General features: G+C 43.9%; 2 pseudogenes; one reads left to right on the forward strand and one right to left on the reverse strand.

Annotated features, from left to right (window-relative positions):
• Positions 1–2,095: 2,095 nt before the first annotated feature.
• On the reverse strand, positions 2,096–12,260 carry LOC109787197 (uncharacterized; annotated as a pseudogene).
• Positions 12,261–12,811: 551 nt separating this feature from the next.
• Positions 12,812–16,996, forward strand: LOC141026413 (uncharacterized; annotated as a pseudogene).
• Positions 16,997–18,010: the final 1,014 nt, after the last annotated feature.

Raw genomic sequence — 18,010 nt, forward strand, 5'->3', positions numbered from 1 at the left:
ACAACCACATGCACGCGAGCCAATCATGCATGCAGCGGTAGGCAAACGCAGGCAGGGCCACCGGAGAAAGATCAAGACAGACGCCAAAATAAAGCAAAAAGGAGCACCATCGCCGCGGAAGGCTTTGCGAGCCGCAACAACCGCCCCCACGCGATCCAATCGGTAGTTGAGGAACACCGCCGGGGCTCCACCCCGTGCTCCTCTGGCCTCGGGTCTGTCTCCAGTGCTGGCCACAACCGGGAGAAGGGAGCGCACTCACATCACACCACCATCAAACCTCCAGATGCCACCAAGATCCGTCGCCGCCGCAACTGCTTTAAGCCGAAGCCACGGACGGACAAAAGCCCTCGCTCGCCCGTCGCCGCCAAGCCAACGGCATGAGAAGAGAACTTGAGGAAAATTATACCGTCGAAGGAGGATCGTCAGAGGATCGACGAGATCCACCCTTTACGCTGAACGGAATTAGGGAGACCTGGAGAAGCTGGATGGGATCATACGGTTATACTCAGCCATGAACTTCAGAATAATGCAGAACCACATATCTCTCTCTGCGTAGTCCCCTTAGTCATCTCCACTGGTTTTGAATTTGGATCATCATGTTACTATATATGAAGCTGAGTACTTGTTCCATGCGGGATTGTTGGGATTCCGCTGCATCAAGTCCGACTGCTCGAGATAGACGCGTGTGGTGGGATTGAGACAATCTTACTCCAGAGGTACGGCGAGTGAAACAGCTTGTCAATGGAGTCAGCCGCAGCAGAGCCAGGCACGCACATATGCGAGCCCATCGTGAGGGGCTTGTTGGACGGCTTGATCCTCAAGGGTGAGTCCCTTCTTACAGACCTCGACTGCCTCAGGAAGTCCCGGAATTGATCGGGTGTAGGGGAGCTAGTTTTTTGTCGATAGGGATGTGATGAAGGACTCGAGATTTGCAGCAAATCGATGGACTAACTCTTCGTTGGGAAGATGAGAGGAATTATATGATGGGGACAAGGTTCCCGATGGTGAACGTCCGAGCACGGATATTTCATGGAGTTGTATTTGGTTTCTGTTTTTGGGTGATACATAGAAAAAGAAGAAGTCTATATACTTTTGCAGCCCAGCCGAGGCCCAGGAGGGGACGTACAGAGGAATCGGAACAACCAGCGAACGCAACAAACGAATCGTTTTTTTTTTTGACTAAAAAAAAATCTTCCTCCTTCTAAATCTCAGCCGTCAATCTTTATGATTAACATAAAATCAAGAGATAGAAAAGTGTGACGTATGGAGAACTATGAAAGCCTCCTCCCTTTAATATTAGGGTATAGATTCATGGTGTATTATAAAATGCTCACCGTTTATATATTAAAAGTTGGACTATGTATTAAAAAATGTTCAGCATTTTTCTAAAAATGTTCATGGTGTATTTACAAACTGTTTATCGTGCATGAAAAAATGTCCATTATGCAAGAAAAACTCTTTGTTGTGTATTTATGAAAATGATTATCATGTATTGACAAATGCTCTTGTGTAAAACAAATATTCATCTTATAATACTAAATGTTCTACATGAATTAAAAACAATTAATGTGTCATTAAAAGAATGTTCATCTTCTATTTATAAAAAAACTATCGTGTATTTTAAAAGTTCATTATGTATTTATAAATAATCAAAGTGTATTTGTAAGATGTCCAAAGTGTATTAATACGGTCACCATTTATTTGGAAACATTATGTATTAAAAAATAATGTACGTTTTACAAATATAAGAAAGAGGCAGGTAAACTGTTCAAGTACTTTTGTAATAAAAAAATCATACTATTTGAAATTTAGAAAAAAGATGTTGACGATGAAATAAAATATTCATGTACTTTTTTTGCAGGTTAATGTTCATCTACTTAGAAACTATAGTTTAATAAATGTTTGCATACCTAAGTAATTGTTCATATAACTCTTTGAAAAGCATATATTTTACCTTCCAGGAACAAATAAAAAAAGTAAAACAAATTAAAAAATCCGAAGACAAAGAAAAAAACAGCAAAAAAAAAAGAAAACCAAGAAAGCAATATAGATAGGAAAAGTTAAAAATGAAAAAAATCAAGCATGTATACTATTACTATAGGCGTGGCACGTACTTGCGGCTGATCATCTTGTTCTCGTTGTAGCTGAGCGCAAGCGCTAGGAGGTTGAGGTCGATGTGGGGATAGCAGCTTCGTTGCCGAAAGCCGTCGCAGAGGCCGAGCACCTGGTGTAGCGTCGACTCCTTTCCGATGCCGTAGTCGGCCAGCGTCTGGCCGTCCTCCTCATCTAGATCTAGCTGCTTCCCGACGAAGACGAGTGACGGCAGCTGGTGCGGGTCTTGGGAGGTGGTGCCGGTGATTCCTTGCTTGTCCTGGATCTGAGCATTGACGCCTGTTGACAGTGTCGGCGCTCTGGACCCCAAGCGTGAGAGTCTGCCCGGTGATGGTCTTGACCAAGATCTGCATTCTCGTGGTCGTGGGTGGCGTGAGCTTAGCACCGTGGAAGTAGGAAGTACATATAGCGATCGATCGCTACGAAGCCGATTGAGTAGCTTTGGAGCGAGGTTGCATATGACCCTAGATGGAGATGACGCAAAAAGAAAAGGTGTGCGCCTCGATGATGCCGACAAATTTCAGTTGATCAGTTTTTCAGTTGAGTCAATCTTGAGGGCCGAATAACTTGCGTCATGTATCAGACATGAGTGTCTGGTGTTGGGGAACGTGCTATTTTAAAATTTTGCCTATGATCACGAAAGATCTATTTAGGAGAACCATAGCAACGAGCGGGGAGAGTGTGCCTACATACCCTCGTAAACTGAAAGCGGAAGCCTTTAATAATGCGGTTGATGTAGTCGAACGTTTTCGCGATCCAACCGATCAAGTACCGAACGCATGGCACCTCCGCGATATGCACAGTTCAGCTCGGTGACGTCCCTCGTACTCTTGATCTAGCTGAGGCCGAGGAAAAGTTTTATCAGCACGACGGCGTGGTGACGGTAATGATGAAGTTACCGGCGCAGGGTTTCGTCTAAGCACTACGACGATATGACCGAGGTGTGTAACTGTGGAGGGGGGCACCAACACAACTAAAATATCAACTTGTGTGTCTTGGGGTGCCCCCTTGGCCACGTATATAAAGGAGGGAGGAGGAGGAGGCCGGCCTAAGAGAGGGACGCCTATAGGGGGAGTCCATCTAGGATTTCCAATCCTAGTTGGAATCCCCTTCCTTTTCCAAGAGGGGAGAGAGGGAAGGAGTCGGAGAAGGAGAAGCAAAGAGAAGCGGTTGCCGCCCCCTCCCTAGTCCAATTCGGACTTTCCATGGGGGGCCACCCCTTGAGGCCCTTCTCTCCTTTCCCGTATGGCCCATTAAGGCCCACTACTTCATCTGGTGGATTCCCGTAACTCTTCGGTACTTCGAAAAATATCCGAATCACTCGGAACCTTTCTGATGTCTGAATATAGCCTTCCAATATATCGATCTTTACGTCTCGGCCATTTCGAGACTCCTCGTCATGTCCGTGATCTCATCCGGGACTCCGAACAACCTTCGGTACATCAATTCACATAACTCATAATACAAATCGTCATCGAACGTTAAGCGTGCGGACCCTACGGGTTCGAGAACTATGTATACATGACTGAGACACATCTCCGGTCAATAACCAATAACGGAACCTGGATGCTCATATTGGCTCCTACATATTCTACGAAGATCTTTATCGGTCAAACCGCATAACAACATACGTTGTTCCCTTTGTCATCGGTATGTTACTTGCCCGAGATTCGATCGTCGGTATCATCATACCTAGTTCAATCTCGTTATCGGCAAGTCTCTTTACTCGTCCGTAATGCATCATCCCGCAACTAACTCATTAGTCACATTGCTTGCAAGGCTTATAGTGATGTGCATTACCGAGAGGGCCCAAAGATACCTCTCCGATACACGGAGTGACAAATCCTATTCTCGATCTATGCCAACCCAAAAAACACCTTCAGAGACACTTGTAGAGCATCTTTATAATCACCCAGTTACGTTGTGACGTTTCATAGCACACAAGGTGTTTTTTCGGTATTCAGGAGTTGCATAATCTCATAGTCAGATGAACATGTATAAATCATGAAGAAAGCAATAGAAATAAAACGCAACGATCATAATGCTAAGCTAACGGATGGGTCTTGTCCATCACATCATTCGCTAATGATGTGACCCCGTTCATCAAATGACACATGTCTATGGTCAGAAAACATAACCATCTTTGATTAACGAGCTAGTCAAGTAGAGGCATACTAGGGACACTCTGTTTTGTCTATGTATTCACACATGTACTAAGTTTCCCGTTAATACAATTCTGGCATGAATAATAAACATTTATCATGATATAAGCAAATATAAATAACAGCTTTATTATTGCCTCTAGGGCATATTTCCTTCAGTTTCCCACTTGCACTAGAGTCAATAATCTAGTTCACATCTCCATGTGATTTAATATCAATAGTTCATATCACCATGTGATTAGTTCACATCGTCATGTGACTAATACCCAAATGGTTTTACAAGAGTCAATAATCTAGTTCATATCGCTATGTGATTAACACCCAACGAGTACTAAGGCGTGATCATGTTTTGCTTGTGAGAGAAGCTTAGTCAATGGGTCTGTCATATTCAGAGCAGTATGTATTTTGCAAATCTTCGATGTCTACAATGCTCTGCATGGAGCTACTCTAGCTAATTGCTCCCACTTTCAATATGTATCCAAATTGAGACTCAGAGTCATCCGAATCGGTGTAAAAGCTTGCATCGGCGTAACTTTTTACGATGAACTCTTTATCACCTCCATAACCGAGAAATATCTCCTTAGTCTTCTAAGGATAATTTTCACCGCTGTCAAGTGATCCACTCCTAGATCAATATCGTACCCCTTTGCCAAACTTATGGCAAGGTACACAAAAGCTTTGGTACACAGCATAGCATACTTTATAGAACCTATGGCTGAGGCATAGGGAATGACTTTCATTCTCTTTCTGTTTTCTGCCGTGGTCGTGTTTTGAGTCTTACTCAACTTTACACCTTGCAATACAAGCAAGAACTCCTTCTTTGACTGTTCCATTTTGAACTACTTTAAAAATCTTGTCAAGGTATGTACTCATTGAAAAATCTTATCAAGCGTCTTGATCTATCTCTATAGATCTTGATGCCCAATATGTAAGCAGCTTCACCGAGGTCTTTCTTTGAAAAACTCCTTTCAAACACTCATTTATGCTTTCCAAAAAATTCTACATCATTTCCGATCAACAATATGTCATTCACATATACTTATCAGAAATGTTGTAGTGCTCCCACTCACTTTCTTGTAAATACAGGCTTCACCGCAAGTCTGTATAAAACTATATGCTTTGATCAACTTATCAAAGCGTATATCCCAACTCCGAGATGCTTGCACCAGTCCATAGATGGATCGCTGGAGCTTGCACATTTTGCTAGCACCTTTAGGATTGACAAAACCTTCTGTTTGTATCATATACAACTCTTCTTTAAGAAATCCATTAAGGAATGTAGTTTTGACATCCATTTGCCAGATTTCATAAAATGTGGCAATTGCTAACATGATTCGGACAGACTTAAGCATCGCTACGAGTGAGAAAATCTTATCATAGTGAACACCTTGAACTTGTCGAAAACTTTTTGCGACAGTTCGAGCTTTGTAGATAGTAACACTACTATCAGCGTCCGTATTACTCTTGAAGATCCATTTATTCTCAATGGCTAGCCGATCATCGGGCAAGTCAATCAAAGTCCATACTTTGTTCTCATACATGGATCCCATCTCAGATTTCATGGCCTCAAGCCATTTCGCTGAATCTGGGCTCATCATCGCTTCCTCATAGTTCGTAGGTTCGTCATGGTCAACTAACATGACCTCCAGAATAGGATTATCATACCACTTTGGTGCGGATCTTACTCTGGTTGACCTACGAGGTTCGATAGTAACTTGATCAGAAGTTTCATGATCATCATCACTAGCTTCCTCACTAATTGGTGTAGGAATCACTAGAACTGATTTATGTGATTAACTACTTTCCAATAAGGGAGAAGGTACAACTACCTCATCAAGTTCTACTTTCCTCCCACTCACTTCTTTCAAGAGAGACTCCTTCTCTAGAAAGGATCCAGTCTTAGCAACAAAGATCTTGCCTTTGGATCTATGATAGAAGGTGTACCCAACAGTTTCTTTTGGGTATCCTATGAAAAGACATTTCTCCGATTTGGGTTCGAGCTTATCAGGTTGAATCTTTTTCACATAAGCATGCAGCCCCAAATTCTAAGAAACGACAACTTGGGTTTCTTGCCAAACCACAATTCATATGGTGTCGTCTCAACGGATTTAGTGGTGCCCTATTTAACGTGAATGCAGTTGTCTCTAATGCATAACCCCAAAACAATAGTGATAAATCGGTAAGAGACATCATAGATTGCACCATATCTAATAAAGTACGGTTATGATGTTCGGACACACCATTACGATGTGGTGTTCCAGGTGGCGTGAGTTGCGAAACTATTCCACATTGTTTCAAATGAAGACCAAACTTGTAACTCAAATATTCATCTCCGCGATCAGATCGTAGAAACTTTATTTTCTTGTTACGATGATTTTTCACTTCACTCTGAAATTCTTTAAACTTTTCAAATCATCAGTGAAGGTTAGAAAAATAACGATACCCGCCGCGAGTCTCAACACTCATCGGATCGCATACATCAGTATGTATTATTTCCAATAAGTCAGTTGCTCGCTCCATTATTCCGGAGAACGGAGTTTTAGTCATCTTGCCCATGAGGCATGGTTCGCAAGCATCAAGTGATTCCAAAAGCCCATCAGCATGGAGTTTCTTCATGCGCTTGACACCAATATGACCTAAATGGCAGTGCCACAAATATGTTGCACTATCATTATCAACTTTGCATCTTTTGGCATCAATATTATGAATATGTGTATTACTATGATCGAGATTCAATAAACCATTCACCTTGGGTGTATGACCACAGAAGGTTTTATTCATGTAAATAGAATAACAATTATTCTCTCCCGTATGGCCCATTAAGGCCCACTGCTTCCTCCGGCGAATTTCCGTAACTCTCCGGTACTCTGAAAAATAACCGAATCACTCGGAACCTTTCCGATGTCCGAATATAGCCTTCCACTATATCGATCTTTATGCCTCGACCATTTCGAGACTCCTCGTCATGTCGGTGATCTCATCCGGGACTCCGGACAACCTTCGGTACATCAAATCACATAACTCATAATACAAATCGTCATCGAACGTTAAGCGTGCGGACCCTACGGGTTCGAGAACTATGTATACATGACCGAGACACATCTCCGGTCAATAACCAATAACGGAACCTGGATGCTCATATTGGCTCCTACATATTCTACGAAGATCTTTATCGGTCAAACCGCATAACAACATACGTTGTTCCCTTTGTCATCGGTATGTTACTTGCCCGAGATTCGATCGTCGGTATCAACATACCTAGTTCAATCTCGTTACCGGCAAGTCTCTTTACTCGTTCCATAATGCTTCATCCCACAACTGAATCATTAGTCACATTGCTTGTAAGGCTTATGGTGATGTGCATTACCGAGAGGGCCCAGAGATACCTCTCCGATACACGGAGTGACAAATCCTAATCTCGATCTATGCCAACCCAAAAAACACCTTCAGAGACACCTGTAGAGCATCTTTATAATCACTCAGTTATGTTGTGACGTTTGATAGCACACAAGGCTCTTATATTAGTTTGCGGAGGGAGTACTAATGAATAAATAAATATACACTTTGTTACCTCCGACTCCAATCCCTCGTATCCTGTTGTATGATACGATGCCTAAGGCAGTTGGGAAGCACATCAATTGCACGCTTTGCCGTTTCAGCAGCATTCTCGAAATCCGCAAGAGGGGCCCATAAGTAGACTCTGACTTCCTGAAGGAAAGGGAGGTTCCCTAGGCTACTAAAGTCAAATTCAAAGCTAATCTCATCATCATTGGCATGTGCTACGACATGGAAATCAAGATATTCAAGGACCGGCATATCTCCCTCTTGAAATGAGCAAGTCGTTGCTTGTGTCTTGAAGACCCTCAGCTTGGGGAATGCACCTGCACCGCCCATGGTGTCATGATGGAGAGCTGACCATGTGTCCAACTCAAGGGCAACAAGCTCTCGGAAACATCCAAAGACCTCCAGGTCTGGACTGTATACATTTAGTTGTAAAGCAACACATACCTGATACTTATTTCTGCCGAGTAACATAGCATATGCCAAGAGTGCTTCCTTATACTATACAGAAAGAGACAGTGAGGAAGTTTACATACTTAACTCACTGAATGTGCTACCTGTTGTTGCTCGGAAGCATCTACAAGAAAGTATACTGAACCAAAGCCTCTTGCTAATGTCTTCTCATAGAGCGTCTTATTGACAAGAAGCTGGAGAAGAGGTATTGATGTCAAATAAACTATCGTTTGCAAATTGAACCGCATAAATTTTCCTTTATTATCAAAATATAGAGCAACATAAATGATCCACCTGGTATCTATCCCTGGTCTGTTTGTAGCCCAGCGTAACACGGAACACCAGTATTGCAAGTGCAGTAAAAGCAGCTAGATCAAGAAGGAAAGCTGACCTACATTACGCGGAAGAAATGTAAACAGTATTACTTGTTTTGTGAAAATAAGAAAGAATTCCCTAATAATACTGATGCAAATTACATACTTACGGCGATGGGCTAAACTCTCGAATTTGTAGTTGACAACATATGCCAACAATCCTATTACTGTAGCTATATCCAGCCTTACCTGTATTTTTGAAGGAAAACAGTATGAACAAACCAAAAGGCAGGAAGAAGAAACGAGAAAGAAAAAGAGTTCAAGAGGGAATTACTGTATCAAGGATGCGGAAGGACAACTTTTTGTGAGGAAAAACCACCTGCATACAAGGTTCATATGGCAGTTACTTACTCCCTCCGTTCCTTTATATAAGGATTATTTGTTTTTTTAAGTCAAACGAGTGCATGTTTGACCGAGTTTTTAGAAAATATATCAATATTCACAATACGAAATTTATATCATTTGTTCCATCATGAAAAGTAGTTTCATACTTTATCTATTAGGTATGGCAGATGTTGTTATTTTATTCTATAATCTTGGCCAAACATTCAAATGGTTGAATTGCACGGAAACCAATACACCTTATATTCTGGTATTTGGCAATGTTCCCTTAATGCAGAAGATATGCATTTCTCTTGTGTTTTCCGAAACAGAAAGTACTATGATGCTAAATATATTCTGAATAGTGCATAGGCTTTTTGGATGCAACTTCACTACTGAAATATGCATCGAAGTTTTTTGGCCAATTTTTCCATCTTAATAGATAGGAATTATGAGCAATGTATTGCAGATGCAGGTAAACCAAATGCATCCATGAGACTGATGCACTTACTGGCAGATCTGGGATGGGTATTTTCTGGTAAATTTTCAACTGCGGCGGTAGCATCTGCATCTCAGAGCTCTCCTTCTCATTACTTTGAGCAGAATCATCAGAATAAAGTATGATCAGTTCTTCGAATGCTGGTTCCTGGCAATTGACAAAATTGAATTATGTACCTTCTTTGTATACTATTTTGATAAAGCAACATTACTGTAGCTTATGAGCATCCACAGTAACCAGAAAAATAATAACAAATAATCATCTGAATATTGTTACTTTCCTGCAAAATCAAAATATGTCTCGGGTAATTTAGGCAAAGGTTGTGTCCATCATATGTTTGTTACAATTGTATTGTTTCTTATGCTTATTATCCAAGGTACTTAATGGCCATATGTAAGACTACAGATTGCACGCCAGTTCTATAATAATGCTCAACCATTTCACAGAAACTTCTCTACCCTCTATTTTTCACACAACATGACGAATACTTCACAATCATAAATGGACATTTATATTCATCACCTACTGGGTATTAAAAAATCACAGCATACCTGCAGAGTAGACTGGGCAAATAGAATGCCAAAAGAAGCTTTCACTATCTCCCAAACATTGTTGTCACAAGATTCTCTGCTCGCTGGCTCCCATATATTTGCAAGCGTAATTCTAGGCAGAAAATTTGGCCTGAAGAGAAAGCAGAATATACTTCTTAAAATTCATGAACATTCAATGATCAAGTATGTAAGCAGAACATATTAACAAGTGAAACACTATTCATATATATTCCACTAAGCGATGATTTTAATATTGATCATAACAAACTTGTTTCAAGGATTATATTTTAAAAAATGATAAATAAGGGAGACAGCAGTACTTATGGGTTGCTGGTGAGTTGCAAGGATGTAGGCAAAGGAAAATGAGAATGTGGAATAGGCTTCGAAAAATGTGCAAGTTTGCGATAAGCACATGGTTAAGTCATTCTTAGTGAAACCATGGGCTCCGCTAGTACTAGTGTGGAAATAGATTGCCAAAGGTGGTATAAAAGTTAGATGCGCCCCTGAAAAGCAAACAAAAACCAGCATGTACTCAGAATCTAACCTCACATAGCCTTCAGATTGTTTTGTTTCAATATCAGATTTCAGCGTTGCTTCTGGCAAAGATGGAATTAATCCTGTCCATGTAAGCACTCTCCTTAGGAGTCTGCCGCGAGGGCCGACAGGTGACAGAAATCCTTCATAGTGAGAGACTGCCCTTTGTGCAGCAATCCAAATAGGAAGATCTGCATCTGGCAATTGATCTGGCGTAAGCTTGCCTCTAGAATAGTTTTCTATCAACAACAGTGAATTCTCTGCATAAGTTTGCTCTTTCAGCCAGAGCTTCAATTTGTCAATCCAGATCTATAATCCCGGGCTCCCTGTTGATTTTTTCAATGCCTGGCATGAACTAAAATAATCACATACAATTAGCTAAGAGTGGTACGGGCATGCTGAATCATAAAAGTAACAGGTCTAACCGTCATTATAAGTTGAGACAAGAGAATAATAACATGAATATCATTCTATTCAGCCTTTCGTAGCCATGGTAGGAAAATTACCACAGCACGTTCATGCAAACTTAAATATTCTCGACAGTTCAATTCACAACGATCTAAGGGAGTACATGTATATGTGAGTTCAGTTAGAGTGCGACCGAATGAGTTATGTCAGAAAATCAGAATGCAATTAAATGCGAGGTGAGGGGAAGATTGTGATCAAATGGACTGTCATGAGGGGAAGATTGACTGACCTCATTGGTCCACTTCCCCAGTTTCCCCAAGGGTTTGGAAAGGCCGAGAAAATATTCTGCAACAGTTTGGACTGCGGGTAATCAAGTTTCTCTACCAACAGGAGGCCTATTTGGCTCTCGGTGGAATACCCACGCCTGCCAAGGTAAAAAGTTAGTTGTACCTCCCATTTCCCATCTGCAGCCATATGGGCAGTAGATAATCCAGCACCAAACTAAAACTCACCGGAATATGATCGCATTGGACTCAGCAGCCTTTTTCCAGTCGACGTAAACCGGCAGCGTCAGGAGGTAATCGCTGTTGAGGGAGTAGGTCAGGAGCAGATCTTGCGCAGAGAGCTCCTCGAACTGCGCGTTGCGCAGGAGGTTCATGAAGGCGCGCTTTTGCATCAATAAACGATGAATCATGGTTAGCTAGCCAGTACTAGTAGCACCAAATTTTACTAGTTGAGCAACTATATAACTAGCGAGAATCAGAGTGGGTTTCACTACCTGGTGGGAGACACAGGGGCGGGATCCGGGGATAGGCCGAGCAGAGTCTGCCAGTCCAGGCTTCTGGACAGAAATGACATCCTGCCATCATCGTCGTCGTCGCTGTCATGGGACATGCCGAAGAGCCAAGAGCCCCTGCAGTTCACCGTCGCCGTCGCCTGGTTTTCGCCAGAGACCTGTCCACGCTGCTCCCCCTCGTCGTCGTCCTGAAGCATGCAGTAGGCACGCATCTGCTCGAGCGTCTCCTTGTGCTCCGCGTGCATGACCGCGTCCGGGTTGGGAGGGGAAGAGGGAGAGGGCGGCGTCCAGGTCCAGCAGTGCCGCCTTGGGCACCGCGATGTAGCGCTGGCGCGGCACGATGATATTTAGATACGGCGCCACAGTCCACAGACCCAACACTTGCAGATCAATCAGCGACGATTCCACTCGAGCTCTTGGTGCCGTCACCGGGCAACCTCCGTCACCACCGCCGTCGGCGAAACCGTTCGCTCGCCGCTTCTCCGGCATCTCTTTCTCTCTCGACCCCTCTTCCAAAGAGACACCCGCGTATTAGCGGCACGTGTGCTCGCACGGATCGCAGCGCCAATCCGACGGCCACCGAAACCCGGTTGCTGCTCTGCTATGGCTCTTCTATTTTCAACTCGGTTGCCTGTCACCAAGTCCAGTCTTGTTCTCTGTCAGCGATCAAGCCAGTGGAAGTGCATCAGAAGGGCGCGAGGAGGAGATTCAAGCATCGGGCCGGCCCAGAAGGGAGCCTCGTCGACCCGCTCGACTAGCTGGGCCGGAATGGGCTCAGTAGGATGCCCATTACTTAAAGGGGTCATCGGTGTGTGTGTAAGGCAGGCGGTGGCAAACGGCTAGTTGTCGAGAGGCTTGCGTGTGTATCTGTATCTTCCTCCCCCAATTCCCCTCCTCTCTCAGATTGTAGCTCGAATTCAAAATCAATGGAGTAATAGAGAGTGAGATTGCCTAACAATCTGGTATTAGAGCCTCCCATCCTGGAATTCCCTCGCCACCCCCACCACACCCGCTTCGCCGACCGCCGTCGCGCTGAGGTTATGGATCGGATTCCACCGGAGACGAAGGCGCTGTACGAGTTGCTGCGGGCGGATTTCGACGCCGCTCTCGCCAAGAGCTCTTCTGAGCGGGACGAGGCGACGGTGTCTGCGCTCGCCAAGCTCGACACCAAGCTGGATCAGCTCTTGGGACGGATCGATGAAGTCAAGCTCTCCCTCAGCATCGACCTCGACGAGATCCGCGGCGAAATTGGAGCCACACCGCCTCCGTCACCGGGAGATCCATCTGCCAGTAAACAGCCGGTGCCAGGTGCCGCGATTGGATCTGACGGGTCGATCCCCAAGTATGTTCCTCCTCCAGTTCGAGGTATGCATTCAGAGCACACTTCTCCTAGGCATGTCAGTGCACCCCAGGAGAGTTTCCGTCAGTTCCCTGTTGAGGCGTTTGGATTTGGGCCTCGGATTGAGTTGCCTAGGTTTGATGGATCTAACCTGAAGTTATGGCAAACTCGATGTGAGGATTATTTTCCTTTCTGGAACACACCGCAAAATTAGTGGGTTTCCTTTGCTTCATCCTTGTTTGACGGGTCAGCTGCTCGTTGGTTGGAGTCAGTTCAGTGCAGAGCACCTAATGCATCTTGGTCAGAGTTTTGTAGCTTGTTGATGTCCCGTTTTGGCCGTAATAAGCATCAGAATTTGTTGCGTCAGTTGTTTTCTATTCGTCAGACTAACACTGTTGAAGAGTATGTTGAGCGGTTTTCAGAATTGTTTGATCAGTTGACTGCTTATGAAGATCACCCAAATACAGTGCATTATGTAACTCGTTTTATTGAAGGATTGACACATGCAGTGCGTATGTTAGTTGGCATTCAGCAACCACTTGATTTGGACTCTGCATATGCATTGGCCTTGTTGTCAGAGGAGTTAACTAACTCGCAGGGGCGGGCCCACGTTGACCCAGCAGGTAGCCCATGACACCGGGTAAAAAACTACCTTACCTTATACATATAGAGCCCACGAAGGCCTGGACACCCCTAAATTTCCTAATGGGACACCCCCGTACAGACAAAACGGCCACAACTAGCCAACAAGGCCCGGCCGACTAGCAGCACAGCACGCCCTGGTGAAAGCCCAGGCCCAGGCATCGATCCATCTATACGTACGTCAGTACGTGGCTTCGCGTATCGCCTTGCCTGTTCGTCTACTCGCCGCTCGGCCGATGCGCTTCGTGGCCTGTCGCCTCGTCGCCCTCGACCCCTCGCCTGTTCATCTACTTCGCCAGATCCCCCCAATTCGCCCAATCAGTGAAGGTATGTTCCATCAGACCCCAATTCGCAGTGTGTGTCTGCCTCTATTTCAATTCCCAAATTCTGCTCTAATTCTTAATTTGTTTGTCTAACCCTAGGAAATTAGGGCTATTCGGTGAGACTAGAATTTTGACTGTATTAGCTATTGGACTATTTGGCTATTGTAGTGGTCAGTGGATGAGTGGAGAAGAATACTGCAATATTCTAGGAGATTAGGACGGCTGGAATCACAGGCAAGGCAGCAAACATGTCAAGTAAGTTTTATTTTACAGCTATGCAATTGCAATTCATGTTATGTATGTATACACATGATTCTAAGTTTTTTTTCCTTTGTGAAAAAATTAATTATCTAAATAATTAAAAATTTCAGGAGAAGCTCAGTTCGTGGTAAGGTTTTAAAAAAAGAGGAGAACCATAGTGCAAGATGAAGGCCCGTCACGAACATAATCAGAATGATGCCTCGATCCCGCCACTGTCGGTCGAACAAAATGATGTCCCCTCACCACATGAACAGGTTGATGTCCCAGCCCCGCCATCACCACCTGGACAGAATGATGCCTCCACACATGAACCTAATTCTGCCAATAATACAAGGAATTTATTTCAAGTTGAAGAAGAGATCAATTGGGAAGAAGAAATTAAATTTGATCCAGGTAAAAGGAGAAGTATAGATGAGTATCATCCGAATCTGAGAGATATGGTAAGAAGAAAGTATTTGGCCAATGGACCTTGTCAGCCTCGTACTGGTGATTTTAAAGTAACAGAAATATGTGGTAGAGATAGAAGGTTCGTTCGGGAATGGTTTGATGAGTTTGAGATCTGGCTTGAGTATAGCGAGTCCGAACACAAAGCATATTGTTTTTGTTGTTTCTTGTTTAGACCACGCAAGAAGAAAGAAGCTGGATATGATGCATTTGTTGCAAATGGTTGGTCAAGTTGGAATAAAAATATAGATTAAAGGAGCATGTAGGAGACATCAATAGTGCTCACAACCAAGCAAAAAGAGATTGTGATGCTTTGCAGAAACAAAAGGAACACATTTATGTTGCTCTAAATAACTAAAGTAATGCTGAGAGGATTGCTTATTATACTCGACAAATGCCTCAATTGATGTTGCTAGAGTGTTACTGAAGCAAGGGTTGCCTTTCCGTGGCCATGATGAGTCCGAGGAGTCTCTCAATAAAAGTCAATTTCATGGAATTTCATGCTTACACAGCAGAGCAGAATCCAGCTGTAAGAAAAGTTGTGGCGCATAATGCTCCAGGTAATAATTAGTTGACTTCTTCGAAGATTCAGAAGGACATAGCTGAATGTTTTGCAAAGGAAATATTACATTCGGTTCTTCAGGAAATTGGGAATGATGTATTTTCTTTGTTGGTTGATGAGTCGAGGGATGTGGCTGGTAAAGAGCAAATGGCAGTGGTATTGGGGTATGTTGGTAAATTGGAAGTGCCATAGAGACATTAGTTGGCCTTACTCATGTGAAGGAGACAACCTCCAAGTATCTCAAGTCTGCCATTGATGACTTATTTGCAGAATATAAATTAAGTTTCAAGCAAGTTAGAGGTCAAGGATATGACGGTGCAAGCAATATGAGAGGTGAGTTCAATGGCTTGCAATCCTTAATAATGAGAGAGAACCCCACAGCATATTACGTTCACTGTTTTGCACATCAGCTTCAGTTAGTTGTTGTGGTTGTTGTTCGTAAGCATAAATGCATTGGTAATTTTTTTGATATGATCTCGGTCTTGTTGAATGTTGTCTCTGGATCATCAAAAAGAAAAGACATGATTCGAGACAAATATAAAGAACAAGTGTGTGAAGCTTTAGGTTGTGGACTATTGAAAAGTGGGACAGGATTAAATCAAGAACTAGCTCTTCAAAGATCTGGAGACACTTGATGGAGTTCTCACTACAAGACTCTTAAGAGTTTGATTGATATGTTCCCTACAATTGTCAAGGTGCTAGAATATGTGGAAGAAGAAGACAGGGATGATACAAATAGAAGGCAAGCATGTGGTCTTCTTGTTTATTTCCAGTCTTTTGATTTTGTGTTCTACTTACAGCTTATGTCCACTATATTGATAATCACAAACACATTATCATTGGCTCTACAACGTAAGAATCAAGACATTGTGAATGCCATTAATTGTGTGAATTCAACCAAAGGCTCTTTGAATGATCTAAGGAGAGATGGATGGGATTCTGTCCTACATGAAGCATATGTCTTTTGTGACAAGCATGACATTTCCAAGTTGGAAATGGAAGACCAATATGTGAATCCAAAGAAGCCACGGCAAAAAACAGGTATCACTAATAGGCATCATTATGAAGTGGATTGTTTTAATGATGTCATTGATTGGCTTCTTCAAGAACTTGATAATCACTTCAATGAGAAAAATTCTGAACTACTTGTCTGCTCGGCGGCTTTGAGTCCAATTGAATCATTTCGTGATTTCAATTTAGAGCATTTGATGAGTCTAGCCAAACTTTATCCAAAAGATTTTGATGATGGAGAACTCAGGGACCTTAGACATCACCTTCTTCTTTACATTGCTGATGTCCGAGCAGATGATCGCTTCTCTGGTTTAAGTAATATTTGTCAGCTCTCTCAAAAAATGGTGGAGACAAGGAAACATATTGTATATCCCTTGGTTTATCGACTTTTGAAGCTAGCACTAGTATTGCCTGTTGAGGGAGTCCTGGATAAGGGGGTATCCGGACAGCCGGACTGTATACAACGTCCGGACTATTGAAGCGTGAAGATACAAGACTCAAGACTTCGGCCCGTGTCCGGATGGGACTCTCCTTGGCGTGGAAGGCAAGCTTGGCGATCCGGATATTATGTTTCCTTCCTTGTAACCGACTCCATGTAAACCCTAGCCCTCTCCGGTGTCTATATAAACCGGAGAGGTTGGTCCTTAGACGGCCGATCACAATCACAATCATACCATCATAGGCCAGCTCTTAGGGTATAGCCTCTACGATCTCGTGGTAGATCTACTCTTGTACTACCCATATCTTCAATATTAATCAAGCAGGACGTAGGGTTTTACCTCCATCGAGAGGGCCCGAACCTGGGTAAACATTGTGTCCCTTGTCTCCTGTTACCATCGGCCTTGACGCATAGATCGGGACCCCCTACCCGAGATCCGCCGGTTTTGACACCAACATTGGTGCTTTCATTGAGAGTTCCTCTGTGTCGTCCCCTCAAGGCCCGATGGCTCGTCTCGTCGTCAAGGACGACATCACCTCAGGGGGAGCTCTGGCTGTAGGCCAAACTCTCCGCTTTGGCGGCTTTATCATGGCCGCCCCATCGGCGGTAGAGCCGACGATGACCTCTCGATCATCAATCGTAACCTTCGCGTCAGTTCGGAACTCGCCGAACATATGGATCTGATGGAGCTCTCCTCCCTTAATGAGCTCTTGGATCGCATCGCCGCTCTGGGAGTCGCTACAGACTATGATCGGATCGGGCTTAAACCCGATCAAAGGGATATCAGATCCCCGCCGGCCACCCACGAGATAGCGGTAGTGGAGGAACCGCACACGGACCGCCCCTCGACTTTGAGGACGAGCTATGTCCGGATCACCGAACTCCCTGAGCCGAATACACGCTCAAAGGAGGGAATAACCCAAGTCCCAGACTTGGAACCAGGCATTGGGCAAAAGAAATCAGGCGGCACTCCGGAGCCCGAGCCGTCAGGCTCGGAACTTCCCACGCCCCTGGGTGTCAGGTCGGATCAGAATCCGGATTCTGCCAATGACACCCTCCAGGACTTAAACCGCCTCTCCCGCATCAGGCAAGAGCCCCAGGAGACTGTACATCACTACTGGGCCAGATTCCTCCTTGTGCTTAACAGGGTCAAGGACTGCCGCGAGGAGGACGTAGTCTTACTCTTCTGCAAAAACTGCACGGACGAAGGACTCCTTA

The sequence above is a fragment of the Aegilops tauschii genome, chromosome 7, assembly GCF_002575655.3.
Source record: "Aegilops tauschii subsp. strangulata cultivar AL8/78 chromosome 7, Aet v6.0, whole genome shotgun sequence".
NCBI classification, from domain to species: Eukaryota; Viridiplantae; Streptophyta; class Magnoliopsida; order Poales; family Poaceae; genus Aegilops; species Aegilops tauschii.